This window comes from Physeter macrocephalus, chromosome 13 (assembly GCF_002837175.3).
Source record: "Physeter macrocephalus isolate SW-GA chromosome 13, ASM283717v5, whole genome shotgun sequence".
Classification (NCBI taxonomy): domain Eukaryota; kingdom Metazoa; phylum Chordata; class Mammalia; order Artiodactyla; family Physeteridae; genus Physeter; species Physeter macrocephalus.
In genome coordinates this window covers 4,606,609-4,620,484 of record NC_041226.1, presented here as the reverse complement: position 1 = coordinate 4,620,484, position 13,876 = coordinate 4,606,609, and the positions used below count along the sequence as shown (strand labels likewise).

General features: G+C 42.6%; 1 protein-coding gene across 3 annotated transcripts in view; it reads right to left on the bottom strand.

Annotated features, from left to right (window-relative positions):
• WASF3 (WASP family member 3) overlaps positions 1-13,876 on the bottom strand; it is a 94,149-nt gene that overhangs the window by 44,955 nt on the left and 35,318 nt on the right. For 2 of the 3 annotated variants that reach the window (XM_024125998.3, XM_028497395.2), the window contains exon 2: positions 11,714-11,808. The exons of the other annotated variant lie outside the window; for it this stretch is intronic. The gene's annotated coding sequence lies outside the window, so the exon portion shown is untranslated. The remainder of the gene's footprint in view (positions 1-11,713; positions 11,809-13,876) is intronic. 3 annotated transcript variants of the gene reach the window in all.

The following is a 13,876-nucleotide window of genomic DNA, read 5'->3' as shown; positions in this document are numbered from 1 at the left end:
CAAACTTTCCTATCTTCCAATAACTTATTTAACCTCTTTTTAAAATTCCATATACTGAAACTCTTCAGTTTTCCTACAGCATGATTAATTGGAATGCTTTTTTTTTTCTTAAAAAAAATTATAGAAGCAATTCCACAGATGTTTAAAATAGTATGAAGTTCTCAAAATGTCCCTTTCCACAGCCTTTCCTGTCCATGTGAACCATCTGGAAGATCTCTTTTGGGTTAAGAGTCGACTTAGAAATACAAACACAATGAGTGGATTTTTCCAGATATCCTGCTGCTGGTGGCTTTCAGTTTAATTTCATTGTGTTCAGAGGACATGCTGTGTCTGATTTTAACTCCCTTAAATTTGCTGAGATTTGTTTTACGGCCCAGAAACCCACGATTGTGATCATTCCCCAGTTTATACTGCGATTGTAGAAGGGGTTGATTGGAGGTAGAGTGTAACTTAAAGGAACTGCACTAAGTCCTTATTACATATTTAAAACTGTATTACTGATGGCCCTGGGTGAGGGTACAAAACTGACAAAACTGTGATGGATTCCTGTCTCCACCCTGCAGCCATAAAGACTTCCTGAGTCTGGAGAACACGCACAGCTCATAGGACCCGACGGTGTTAACGGTCCTTTCTTTTCTGCTCCCGACGTGCTGGTAACCTCTGCTCTGACTGCCACATGCCTGGCAGGTACAGCGCAGCACGAAGCAGAGGAAATCACACGCCCAGACTCTCCTGCACACAGCAGACTACACGTGTGCCTACTGCACACGTCTGGATGTTTAATCACATTGACTTGTATGTAGGAGTTGTGTCCTCAGAAAAAACGTGATCCCAGCACACGTGGCCCCATCCCTGCACCCACACAGAGCCGGTCCTCTGACCCCACCATATTTCCCGCTGTGCCCCTTTTACCGTGCGGGGCAAGGACCGTGTCTGCCCCTCCCTGGCTTTACGGGACCCCGCCTGCCTGCTGACATTCCCCGGAAGATACCCCCAACGCCGTCACACTCCCGCAGCCAGAGGAGGAGCCTGGGCTTCCTCAACGCCCACCCTGTTCTGTGATCTTCTAGAGCGACACTGCCTCACCTCTTTTACGTAAGCTTCAGAGGAAAGCCGTGATGAAGTCGGGGGGCGAAGCGGGGGAAAGACTGCAGAAGCATAACAGTCGTGTTCCACTGGGATAAATGTCTAGGCTTTGTTTCTAGAACATGGTCTGTAGGCTTCTGCATGATGAGGGACAGAAAGGCGCAGAGGAACTGGAGGACCTGGGTTCCAGGCCCAGTTCTGCCACTAGCACTGCGCGACCCTGTGCAGGTTTCTTAACCAAGGCGGGCCTCAGTTTCCTCCTCCGAAAAAACAGATTTGCTCTCACTCACAGGGCCCCCGAGCTCTGACATGCTTTCTTTCCTTCCAGTTACTCAGCTGGCTTCCGGAAATATCCATATTGGATTCACCTGTGCTCCAAACACCTCGTGCATTTTTATTATACTTTAGCCAATGGAAATACAAAGAATAAACATCAAAAATAAGACAAAATCCCTTTCCTCGAGGAAGTAATGGTTCAGTGAGAGGCAGGCATATCAATAAAGTTACAATCCAGGGTGACAAGCACTAGTTTAAGGTATTTCTCATACCTGGGAAATTAAAACACAACTGGGAAGACTTCACTGGGGGGTGGGGAGGTCACAGCGCTTCACCGACCCTGCAGCGCAGGCTTGGCACGCGGAGGCTACTCGGGAAACATCAGGCACTGGAGGAATGCAGTTCGTTTCCGAGGGTCAGCAAGTATCACCTCGTCTTTGCTCAACAGCCTCAACAAGTAAATAATAAGTATCCCAGGGGGAAAAAGCAGATTTTTGTCTATGGAATAACATAGTGATATGAAACCCCTGTCAAGTGCTTATTTTTGGAGGACGCTCAGAGATAAGAAATGGTCGCTTGTCTTTTATGGGCTACAAAACATCACCTGGACATTTTTTCAGGTGGACGCTAACATCTGGTTCTAACTGAAAAGGCAGAGAGTAGAGGTTGAGGCTGAGATTCCTCTGCACCAGCGTGTTCACCACTGGCTCCTCCTGTCTTGTTGTTTGTGTGCTGTAGAAAGAAACATCAAGGCCAGAAAAAGTGAAGAAAATAACCTACCACGAGTGGGATATGGAGAAGCAAGTGGTGAAGAGCATCCAGTAAGTGAAGAACAACCCATGGTCTCTGCCCCACCCTCCTCTCCTGGGCATCAGGGGGGTGGTCATGGGGCTCAAGAAAGCCTCTCTTCTAGGGCTTCCCTGGTGGCGCAGTGGTTGAGAGTCCGCCTGCCGATGCAGGGGACGCAGGTTCATGCCCCGGTCCGGGAAGATCCCACGTGCCACGGAGCGGCTGGGCCCGTGAGCCATGGCCGCTGAGCCTGCGCGTCCGGAGCCTGTGCTCCGCGACGGGAGAGGCCAGAACAGTGAGAGGCCCGCGTACCGCAGAAAAAAAAAAAAAAGAAAGCTTCTCTTCTAGAACCTTCCACCAGTTATCTGGGTATCTATATTTAAATTGACTTTAAAGCTCTGTTATGTCCTTCTTTAGTTTGGATTGTTGTTTTTTTTTTAATTTAAAGTGATGAAACAGACTTATTTTTAAGGCAGAACAAGAAAATGTTTAAACATAAAATTTTCTCTGCCATTTGAGCCACTACCCTCCCCCTTTAGTGTGCACTTTGCACCTGTATCACACGTTATATTAACTGGATCCCCTTAAAGACACAGGAATGCCTGCTCACCCAAAAAAAAGCAACTTCCTACTGGTGCCAGTGAGGCAATGACTTAGGAATAACATTCCTTTCTCAATCCTGCAAGGGGTCAGCATGACCCACTACTCGCCTTGTTGGGCTCACAAACTGTCAATATGTTCCTTTGATGTATGACTCCTTGTCTCAAAAACTTATATAACGTGTGCTTTGACCTCCAATGAGCAGAGTCTTCAGAGATTTCTAAAAGACTGCCTCCTGGGTTATAATGTTCAGGATGGCTTGAATAAAATTTTCTCTTTCTTTCTTTGATTGACTTTTGATTAATTTTTCATCAAATTACTAAATTCCTTTTAGATGTAAAACGCTTTAAAATATATTCGTATTTTATTTCTAAGTCATTTTATAGTGTCTTGGTATCCATATAATCAGACGCTCAGTACATTTGGGACTGCAGAATATACTTTATATTTGAGCCTACACCTTTTTTCTATTTCTCTGTTGCACATAAAAATTTATTCTGATTCATGTTACAAATCCAGGAACCTCAGAGATGCTTTTACCAGGAACTGCTTTCCTTCCCTGTTTTGACCAGCCAGACAAAACCAGCTACTTAAATAAAATAAACTTTTTTTAAAGATAAATGGGACATGGGAGATCTAGACTGTAAAGTAATCCCAGTCACTCCTAAAAGCTTCATTCTAGAGTAAAGGGGGGAAAATTGCTAATAAAATGGATGAAAGTGCAAATCACTTATTGAATGAAGGTCTTATATGCAAAACATACAAAGAACTCTCAAAACTCAATAACAAAACTATCCAATTAAAAACATGAGCAAAATATATGAACAGACACTTCACAGAAGACAGACAGATGGCAAATAAGAACCTCAAGGACATTTACCACCATCAGTCATTAACCATGAAGGAGATGAAAATTAAAACCACAAGGAGATAGCACTGCACACCTATTAGAATGGCTGAAGGCAAAACCACTGACCACACCAAACGTCGGTAAGAATGTAGAGAAACCGGAACTCTCTGCTGAAGGGAATGTAAAACAACCCAATCACTTTGGAAAACAGTTAGGCAGTTTCTTAAAAAGTTAAACGCACACTTATCAGAATGACCCTAGGAACCATTCCACTCCTGGGAATTTATGCAGAAGAAATAAAAGCATATGCCCAGGGACTTCCCTGGTGGTACAGTGGTTAAGACTCGGAGCTCCCCATGCAGGGGGCCTGGGTTTGACCCCTGGTCAGGGAACTAGATCCCACAGGCATGCCGCAACTAAGGAGCCCGCCTGCCGCAACTAAGACCCAGCACAACCAAATAAATAAATTAATTAAAAAAGAAAAAAAAGCACATGCCCACACAAAGACCTGTACATGAATGTTCATACAGCTTGATTTGCAAAAGCCAAAAACAACCCCAAAATAGAAACGACCCCAAAACCCATCAACAGGTGAGTGGATAAACAAACTGCACTTCTTAGCAACAACGTGGAATGAATTACTGATATGGGAAACAACAAGGATGAATCTCGGATGGTTATGCTGAACAAAGGCCAGACAAAAAAGAGTACACACTGTATGGTTCCTTCTATGTAACTACGATACTGTGATTTATAGTAACAAATACGTATTTGGTCTTCATCACCATTAATGGCACAGAGCTCCTAAAACTCTTGGAATTTCCTCAGTGATAAGAGCTATAAAGGAGTCTTTTGAAACAAACCAACCCCTTTGAACCACACTTGCGTATGTTAATGAAGTGACTTCTGGACCTTCCCTAAGGATGGGGGCTGGCTGCCAGGGGAACCAACCCAGTGATAAGAAGGTTGGAATTTTCAGTCCCACCCCGTGACCTCTGGGGAAAGGAGAGGGGCTGGAGGCCAAGTTCAGCCACCCACTGCCAATGATCTAACGAATCGTGCCTGTCACAAAGCCTCCATAAACCCCCCAGAAGGATGGGGTTCAAGAGCTTCTAGGCTGGTGAACCGGATGCATCCACATGCCAGAAGGGTGGTGCACCCCAAACTCACGGGGACAGAAACTCCAGGGGCTCGGGGCCTGCCAGACCTCACCCTCTGTGTCTCATCATCGAGCTGCTCATTCACATCCTTGAAGGTCCTTCCGAACAGCCTCATCATCCTGCTAGTGGGTAAACTGGTTTCCTGAGTTCTGTGTACCATCAAGCTCAGACAGCGGTCATGGGAACCTTGGATTTACAGCCAGTCGGCCAGAAGTGCAGGTAACAAAGGAAGGTGGGGGGCTTGGGCGGGGGTGGGGGGATCTTGTGGGACAGACCCTTCACCTGTGGGATGGGTGCTCTCTCCACCAGATAAAAGTCAGAACTGAGTTCAGCTGCAAGCCACCTGGCCGGTGTCACCAAACTGCTTGCCATGGGGACACCACACGTCTGGCGTCAGAGTGAAGAAGCAGGAGACACACAGAGGACTGCTTTTCCTTTACAGTAACATTCTGGAAGCGCAAACCAATCTCACGACAGAGAGCAGATCCGTGGTTGCCTGGAGGTGAGGGAGAGACGGGGGGAGGGTGACAAAGGCCGGAGGAACCTTCCATGGGCGACGGCGTGCGTGCTCACGGCTGTGTGCACAGGTCAGAAGTCACCGGACTGCACCTTTCAAATATGCATCATTTACTGTTGGTCAGTTACGCCTCAATAAAGCTTTTAAAACTGGATCCGTGGGGTTGGATAAGAGATAAGAGCAGAACACAAATTGGGAGATGCCTGGAAATTTATTTCATATTTAGGTTTTGACGCGACGGTCAGGTAGAAAGCATTACTGTGAGCCACCGACACCGGACAAAAGACCACGACAGAAAAAAGCAGAAAAAGATAAATTTAGCAACTCGGCAGGCGCCACAGTTAACGGCTCGATGAACACAGCAAACAGATGCTAACTCACTTCCTAGGAAGAGCTTTCCTCCTACAGAGTTCCATCCTCCAGAGTGGATGTGTCCCCGCTCCACAGTCAGGGAGCGGGCAGTGGAAACAGGGAGCACAGACAGCCATCCTGAAAGGGGCCTGACCCTGGCACAGCAGCCGAACAAGCCAGACCAGCAAGCAGAATCCAAGTTCTTCAGGATCTCAATCCCACTACACGCCAGTCCTCACCCACAAGACGGAAGCAACACCTGCCTGCTCCCCTCCGAGGGCTCCGATGAGACCTCCGATGAGATGGCACACCCAGGCCACGAACAGCGTAAAGTGGATCCCAAACCCCAGATACTACCCCCGTGAAGGAATCAGTGCTTACCTGACACATTAAAAAACTAACTCTGTACCTCCCTTTTCCCTTTAGTTGGACAAGAAGGGGAAGAATCGTTTATCAGCACCGCAGTCAGGCTGTGATCACTCTGTGATGCATAGGAAAGGCTCATAAGCTGCTCACCGCATTATATCATCACTATTTATGATCCACACTAAGTATCTGTTACATGAATGCCCTTTTAAATAAAACTAAAATTGTTAGCTTCTTATTCAAAGTACAATAAACATGTGACCTATGGACACTTTATAAACACAACATTAAACTGAGTGAACACTGCATTATTTTCATAACATGAAACACATGAATAAACCCTCAGAAGCTAAAACCATCCAGAGTGCTTTAGCACTTGTGAGGGTGAACTGATCTCAAAGAATTTTCAGGGACTCGGACTCTACCTGTATGACCTATGACCTCAAGGTTTAATTCTCAAAAGCCTCTAGTTTTTGTTTCTAATTATTTACTTGACCATAAATTGAAAGTCTTCTCAACGATTAGGCAGCATCTCCTCTTTTTGTTAAAAAAGATGTAGCACTCGTTTTTCTTTGCCCTACTCTTTTGCAACAATTACTTGAGAATAACGTTCACCAAACAAATTAATGAAGAAAATCCAAAATGCATTAAAAATAAATTTAAGCTCCTAGAGGAAAACAACAAATTATAAGATACAAAATTAGATCATTTACCAAGTGTGTAAAGAAAACACTATCAGCATAGCCTGAAATATCAACTTGAAGCATATGGAATTACCACTTTTGTTGGTCAAAAATAGCCAAACGTTGGCAATTCATACGAATGACATCCTAAAATAAGGTCAAAATAGCAGTAAAGCTGTAGAACCTACCAACTGTTCCCTAGCAGACATGCTACAAATCTTGAGTCTGTATTTTTAGAAACCAAAAGCATCCTGATGGCAATATTTTTGGCAACTAGAAGCTGTGTTCATGAAAGACAGTTAAGATAAACTGAATGGTTACTTTAGCTAACCACTCCCAATTGTTTGCACTAGGAAAGTACCAGAGAAATACTAATAAAATATCTAAAATTTGCAACACTTGGTCTCAAAACATCAAGCCTGGCATCCTGTCAGCTTCATTCTTCTCAACATAGTCCAACAGGTGAACTGTGGTCATTTGGGGTTTCTAGTTCACTTTACAGAAAATCAACCAAAGAAATAAAATCATAAAGCTAACGATGGTAAACCCGTTAAAGGTGATAAATGGGAACATTTTACATACCTAAGCATTTTATTATATACGTTATGTCACTTACACCCCACTACAACCTTATGGGTTGGCACTGCCCTCGCTTAACAGATAAAGAACTCAGGGCTCAAAAATTAACTTATCCAAAGTGACATGACTCGTAAGTATAGAACTTAAACTCAAAACCAGTTCTGGTGGGTGCCAAAGTCTTAGGATGTTTCTGCAACTAAGACCCTCTACCAGCATCACCATCTGAGGGTCCATGGTCTCTCAGATGCTCTAAGGAATATTTTCAATGTTTCCAGCAGCTTATCAAGATTATTATCCTCCTTTCACAGATAAGGCAAATGAGGATCAAGGATTTACGTGGATTTTGCTCAAAAGCTTAATTAAGCCTCTATGTTTTTAGCATTTGAACCCAAGATCTTCCATAACTTCTAAATGTACACTCCTCCTACTACACCTCTGTGCCATACCAAGTACTTAGCACCAAGTGACAGGGCCGGTAACATGTAATGAAATGCACACAATTATTAAATTTGTTTAATATTTGTAAGTATTCTACTTAGGCTGAAAAACAATTTCATTGCAAGAGACTTAGAAATGATTCCAGTAAAACCACCCAGAGATGCTGTCCTGTCCTGTCCTGTCATATAATTCTCCCAGACAACTGGGACCAGGACTCAAGATCTCCTCAGTTCCACACTGTCAACCACCATAGAAATAAGCAAGTACTTGGAAATCACATGGCAGCAATTAAAAGGCACAATATGTGTCTTACATTATTATACAAAACACATCAGTATATTCTAAGTGTGACAGCAAAAGCATACAAAACAACTGTTAACTCCTCCAAAGTTAAGTGAGAGTTGTAACAGATTTAACAAATAATGTTGTTTGCCCTCACAAAATTTTAGAGGACATCTTAATATTGTTTCAGATAGGCTTTCTCTTTAAATTAAAAAATAAAAGCTATTTAATGAAGTTTAAACCAATGCGTAACTTTTAAATACCACACGTGGCTTTCCAGTTATAGTAACGGAAAGAAGAAAATGCTGAAATAAGACTCTCACAATAGATTATGCTGACTTTAAACTTTAAAGAACACAGTAATTTAAACCCACAAGTGATATAAATGTTGCCTTGCTTTTATGATTTTCAGATCATGACCACAGAAACCAAAATGTAGTAGATTTTATGTGCTGGCATTCAGCAGCTGTTCCCCACTCCTGTTTCCCCTTCTATATCACAGAGGCTGGCAGGCTAAACCCACATTTCTCAGGCCCTTGCTAGGGGAGTTCTAAATTTGCTTTTGCTTCTTTCCCTATCCATATGCCTTTTATTTCTTTTTCCTGCTTTATTGCATGACTGGGACAATTCTGAATAGGAACGTTGAGTGACTATCCTTGCCTTGCTCCTAATGTTAGGCAAAAGCATTCAGTCTTTCACCAGTAATTGTAATATCAGCTGTAGGTTCTTCATAGATAGCTTTTATCAAGTTCAGGAAGCTCCCTTCTACTCCAACTTTTTTGAGAGTTTCCTTCTATTCTTAGTTTTCTGAGTTTTTAATCATGACTGGATGATGAATATTGTTAAATGCTTTTTCTACATCTATTGAGTTGATCATAGGGGTTTTAAAAATTCTGTTGTTTAGTTTGTTGATATTGTGAATTATTCCTGCATTTCTGGAATAAATGGTCCTTTGGCATGATATATTACCCTTTTTATATAAACTATTTAATTTGTTAATATTTTGTGGAGAAATATCTGTTTTTTGTACCAGAGTAATACTGACCTCATAAAATAGTGTTCCTTCCCTTCTGTTTTCTGAAGGGTTTGTATATAAATGGTATTATTTCTTTCTTAATAGGTTGGCAGAGTTCACCAATGAGACCAGGTGGGCTTAGAGCTTTCTTTTGGGGACAATTTTTTTTTTTTTGTGGTATGCGGGCCTCCCTCTGTTGTGGCCTCTCCCGTTGCGGAGCACAGGCTCCGGACGCGCAGGCTCAGCGGCCATGGCTCACGGGCCCAGCCGCTCCGCGGCATGTGGGATCCTCCCAGACCGGGGCGCGAACCCGGTTCCCCTGCATCAGCAGGCGGACGCGCAACCACTGCGCCACCAGGGAAGCCCCCTTTTGGGGACAATTTTTAACTACAAATTCAATTTCTTTAATAAAGAGCTATACAAGTTACCCATTTCTTTTTTAAGATTTTTTTGATGCAGACCTTTTTTTGTGTGTGTGTGTGGTACGCGGGCCTCTCACTGCTGTGGCCTCTCCCGTCGCGGAGCACAGGCTCCGGACGCGCAGGCGCAGCGGCCATGGCTCACGGGCCCAGCCGCTCCGCGGCATGCGGGATCCTCCCGGACCGGGGCGCGAACCCGGTTCCCCTGCATCGGCAGGCGGACGCGCAACCACTGCGCCACCAGGGAAGCCCCTGATGCGGACCATTTTTAAAGTCTTCATTGAATTTGTTACAATATTGCTTCTGTTTTATGTCTTGGCCTTTTGGTTGCGAGGCATATGGGATATCTTAGCTCTCCAACCAGGATCAAACCCGCACCCCCCTACATTGGAAGGCGAAGTTCTTAACCACTGGACAGCCAGGGAAGTCCCTATCCATTTCTCCTTGAGTGCGGTTTGGTAGGTTGTATCTTTGATGGAATCTGTCCATTTATCTAAGTTATCATATGCATTAAGTGGCTCATAATATTTCCTTATCTTCCTATTAATATCTGTAGGATCTATATTGATGGTCTCTCTTCTCTGATATTAGAAATTTTTGCCTCTTCTCTCTTCCTCTCTCTTTTTCCTGATCAGTATGACTACAGGTTTGTCACTTTTATTGATCTCATCAAAGAAACAGCTTTTGGTTTCACTGATTTTTTTCCTATTTTTTTTTCCTGTTTTTTATTTCATTGTTTTCTGCCCTTATCTTTATTATTTTCTTCCTCTGCTTGTTCTGGGTTTAATTTGCTCTTTGCCTTCTAGTTTCTTTTTTTTTAAATTTATTTTATTGAAGTATAGTTGATTTACAATGTTGTGTTAATTTCTGCTGTACAGCAAAGTGATTCAGTTATACATATATATATTCTTTTTAATATTCTTTTCCATTATGGCTTATTACAGAATATTGAATATAGTTCCCTGCCTTCTGATATCTTTTTTTTAACATCTTTATTGGAGTATAATTGCTTTACAATGGTGTGTTAGTTTCTGCTTTATAACAAAGTGAGTCAGCTATACATATACATATGTCCCCATATCTCCTCCCTCTTGCATCTCCCTCTAACCCTCCCTATCCCACCCTCTAGGTGGACATAAAGCACTGAGCTGATAAAGTACAAGTTTATATTATTGTTTCAAAACTTCTGTTTTCTCATATAAGCCTTTAACACTATAAATTTCCCTTTGAAGTACTGCTTTAGGAACATCCCATAAATCTTAATATGTTATATTTCATTTTCATTCAATTCAAGATATTTTCTAATTTCCCTTGTGACTTCCTCTTTGACCCATGGGATCTTTATAATGTGATATATCTGGTGATTTCCCAAACATCTGATACTGATTTCTAGCTTAATTCGGCTGTGGTCAAAGAATTCAGACATATTCCTGGAAAATTACCTGTAACATGGAATCAACATCAGTTTTTTGATAGGAAGTTACTGTAGCGCTATGGCCAAAGTCAAGGTGAGGCAGGATTAGAGGTCAAGGCTTCTGGCATGCCCCCCACACAGTTATCAAGAGTAATACGTTCTCTCTCAATACAATCTCAGAACCAAGACTTGTTATTCTCCCTCTACCCTTAATGCAAAAAAGGACAATTCCACAAACATCAAGTGATTTTTTCACTCTGTAAAGCAGGCAAGACAGACAGCAGAATTTTGTACAGAAGGAAAGTGAGGTTCCAAGCAGGACCTGCCTTCCTAGACCACCATCCTCGTTACTCTTGAGGCATTCCTCAAAGATAGAGAAATATAGGTCATTTAAACTCGTAAATAATTCAAAACCTCATTTGAGCCACTGCTGGAATCACCGCTTCACTTCAGAGTGAGTTACAGTAACACCTGAGGAGGTTTAAGTTTTATCACCTTGGCTTCTCATACCCACTCGTTATTTAGAAGATCCAAAAAATAACGAACTGGTTAAACCTCAGGAAATAGAAGGTAAATGGGCAAGATATATAGGGGGGGAAAGGAGACCCCAGTTTAATGAGTCAAAAACTGCATATCCATACTTGTTCATATAAAAATTAATAGGAAATGAATATATCAAATTATAGTTTTTCTCTTTCAATCTCTCACTGTTGATTAGGACCAAAAGCTCTAAAATATTATATATAATATTTATATATTAAAATATATTGATATTTTAATATTTTGAAACACTAACATATTTTATCCTATTCTATTTCAAATTAAAATTCTAAACTGTAATGTTATAGAAATTAAATGGCTTTAAGGGTAAAAGGCACACAGTCTTACCGTGTAACTGTTGACTTATGGGTGGCAGAAATGTCCCTCAGGTAGCATCACCACTTTGGCTCAGATATCAGTAGTAACAGCAATCAAAATTAAAACTAAGAAGAAAGAAAAAAAAAAATTAAATATCGGCAAGCAAAATGCATTCACGTCTCCAAGAAAGTCTTAAATTCAAATTTCACATTCCAATAATTTCGTCAAGGGAGCTCTAGTCCCAGAACTAGTTCTTTTTAAGTTAGTTTAAGCAGGGAGCTAACAAGGAATGTGAATTCTGGTATAATTCCCACTCTCTATCCTGGAACAAGCTCTGAAATTAACTTCAAGGCATCTAGTAAATAACAGCCAAAGGGAAGAAAAACAAAAAAGCCCAGTATACCACAGGTCTATTCAACTGAACTGCTTACACACATTTTAGGTTTGTGACCGCCCACAATTAATTGAATACAGATCATTCGCATAAGAACTCAAGTCAATAAAAATCTTGGTGATCACTTCACAAATATTTTAATAGTATATGTGGGGATAAAACAGTAACGACTTAATACCTGCTGAATTGACCCTAGAAAGTGTTTCCAGGATAACTGATATTAACAGCAAGCCTACAGAGTTATCTGAAGATAAACACTGTTTGCGGTACCAAAAATATAGTATAGTTTCCTACCCAAATAGAGTTACCAGGGTACCATTCACTTAGGAGAATACATTTAAGAAACATGTAGAGAACAAGCATTTTGTTCATTCAGCAAAACGTTTCCAAGCATCTTGCGTAAGTCGGCCCGCCTTTAAACCCTGCAGACACAAAAATGACTGAGAAAACGCCTGCTCAGGGAAGAACTGAGTCTCGCGAGGGTGACTGACACACGTAGATAATTATAATGCAATACGGTAGATGCAGGAAAGAGCAGGGCAGCCCAGAAGTGGGCTGGGGTATAGCAAAAGCTTCGTGGGAGGTCAAGGAAGGGTGGGGAGGGAAAAGGCCCTGCAGGCCCTGGAAAGGAGGAGGTGTGATCTCCATAGGGAAGGAAAGCAACTTGAAGTCTAGAAGGGACTGTCTGGCCGTGCGTGAACTGTATGTGGGCCAGTGGATAATGAGCACATCCACAGTTAAGACTGTCACCATCCGTTTGAAAGTGTGAAAAAAAAATAGAAAGGTCATTCGATAACACTACACATGTCCTCCTAGTTTGCTCAGTTAAAATTAAGAGCAGCACATGATTTTCTCCCCCCTTCCTTCGGAGCGGCTGGACAGCACTTGATGATGCAAAATGTAAAAGTGACTTTTTCCTGTCGTTTGCATAAGTGATCACCCTATTTCCAAATACAGAGGCGCATCCCTGGGTTTTAGATTATCCAGGCCAAAGTTCACCGGAACCAGATCACCTTATCTGCATGATTTTGAAAGTAACCTGCACTATGTAACTCTACAACTGTACCTGAAGGCAATCCAAACGCGTGCGTCCTGGGTGACCCTTGACGTTCGCGATCATGTGTTAAATAACTTTTCCTTTGGGAAACACAGCTATGAAATTTCCCATTTGTGTGAAAGGCTATGGAAGCAGAATTTTGTTACTAGTTATCACTTGGTGAATGCCTTACTGAGGACCAAGCAGAGTGCTGAGTCACCTACGATTAACTTAATCTTCACAAGGCAGGGCGGAAAAATGTTGCCCGCCATCAAGCTAGCAGCCACTGCAGCTGCCCTGACGGGGCGCCCTGACGGGATTCAGGATGGAGAAAAACAGGACACTGGTCCCAGAGAGTTAAGATGCACATCTGAGGAAGAATTTCAAAGAGCCCAGACTCTTGCATCTTCCCATACACAGAAAAACCCTAAAATCAGTAACTTGAGATGTTTGGTGTTTGTGACTGGTAGCCATCTTCTGATGCTCCGCTACCTGCCCCTCCCCCCACCCCCACCCCCGCGCCAGCAAAAACTCCTATCCTGGTTCCCTCCTCACCTCTCTGGAATACTTCCTCAGAGTATCTGAGAGGCTGTCTCCCGGGCTATAGTCCTCGGTAAATTCCCAAATAAAACATAACTCGAAGCATTTAGCTTGTGTGATTTTCTTCAGGTAACGTCTCCGTTAAAAAGTGAGGAAGGGCTTCCCTGGTGGCGCAGCGGTGGAGAGTCCGCCTGCCGATGCAGGGGAACCGGGTTCGCGCCCC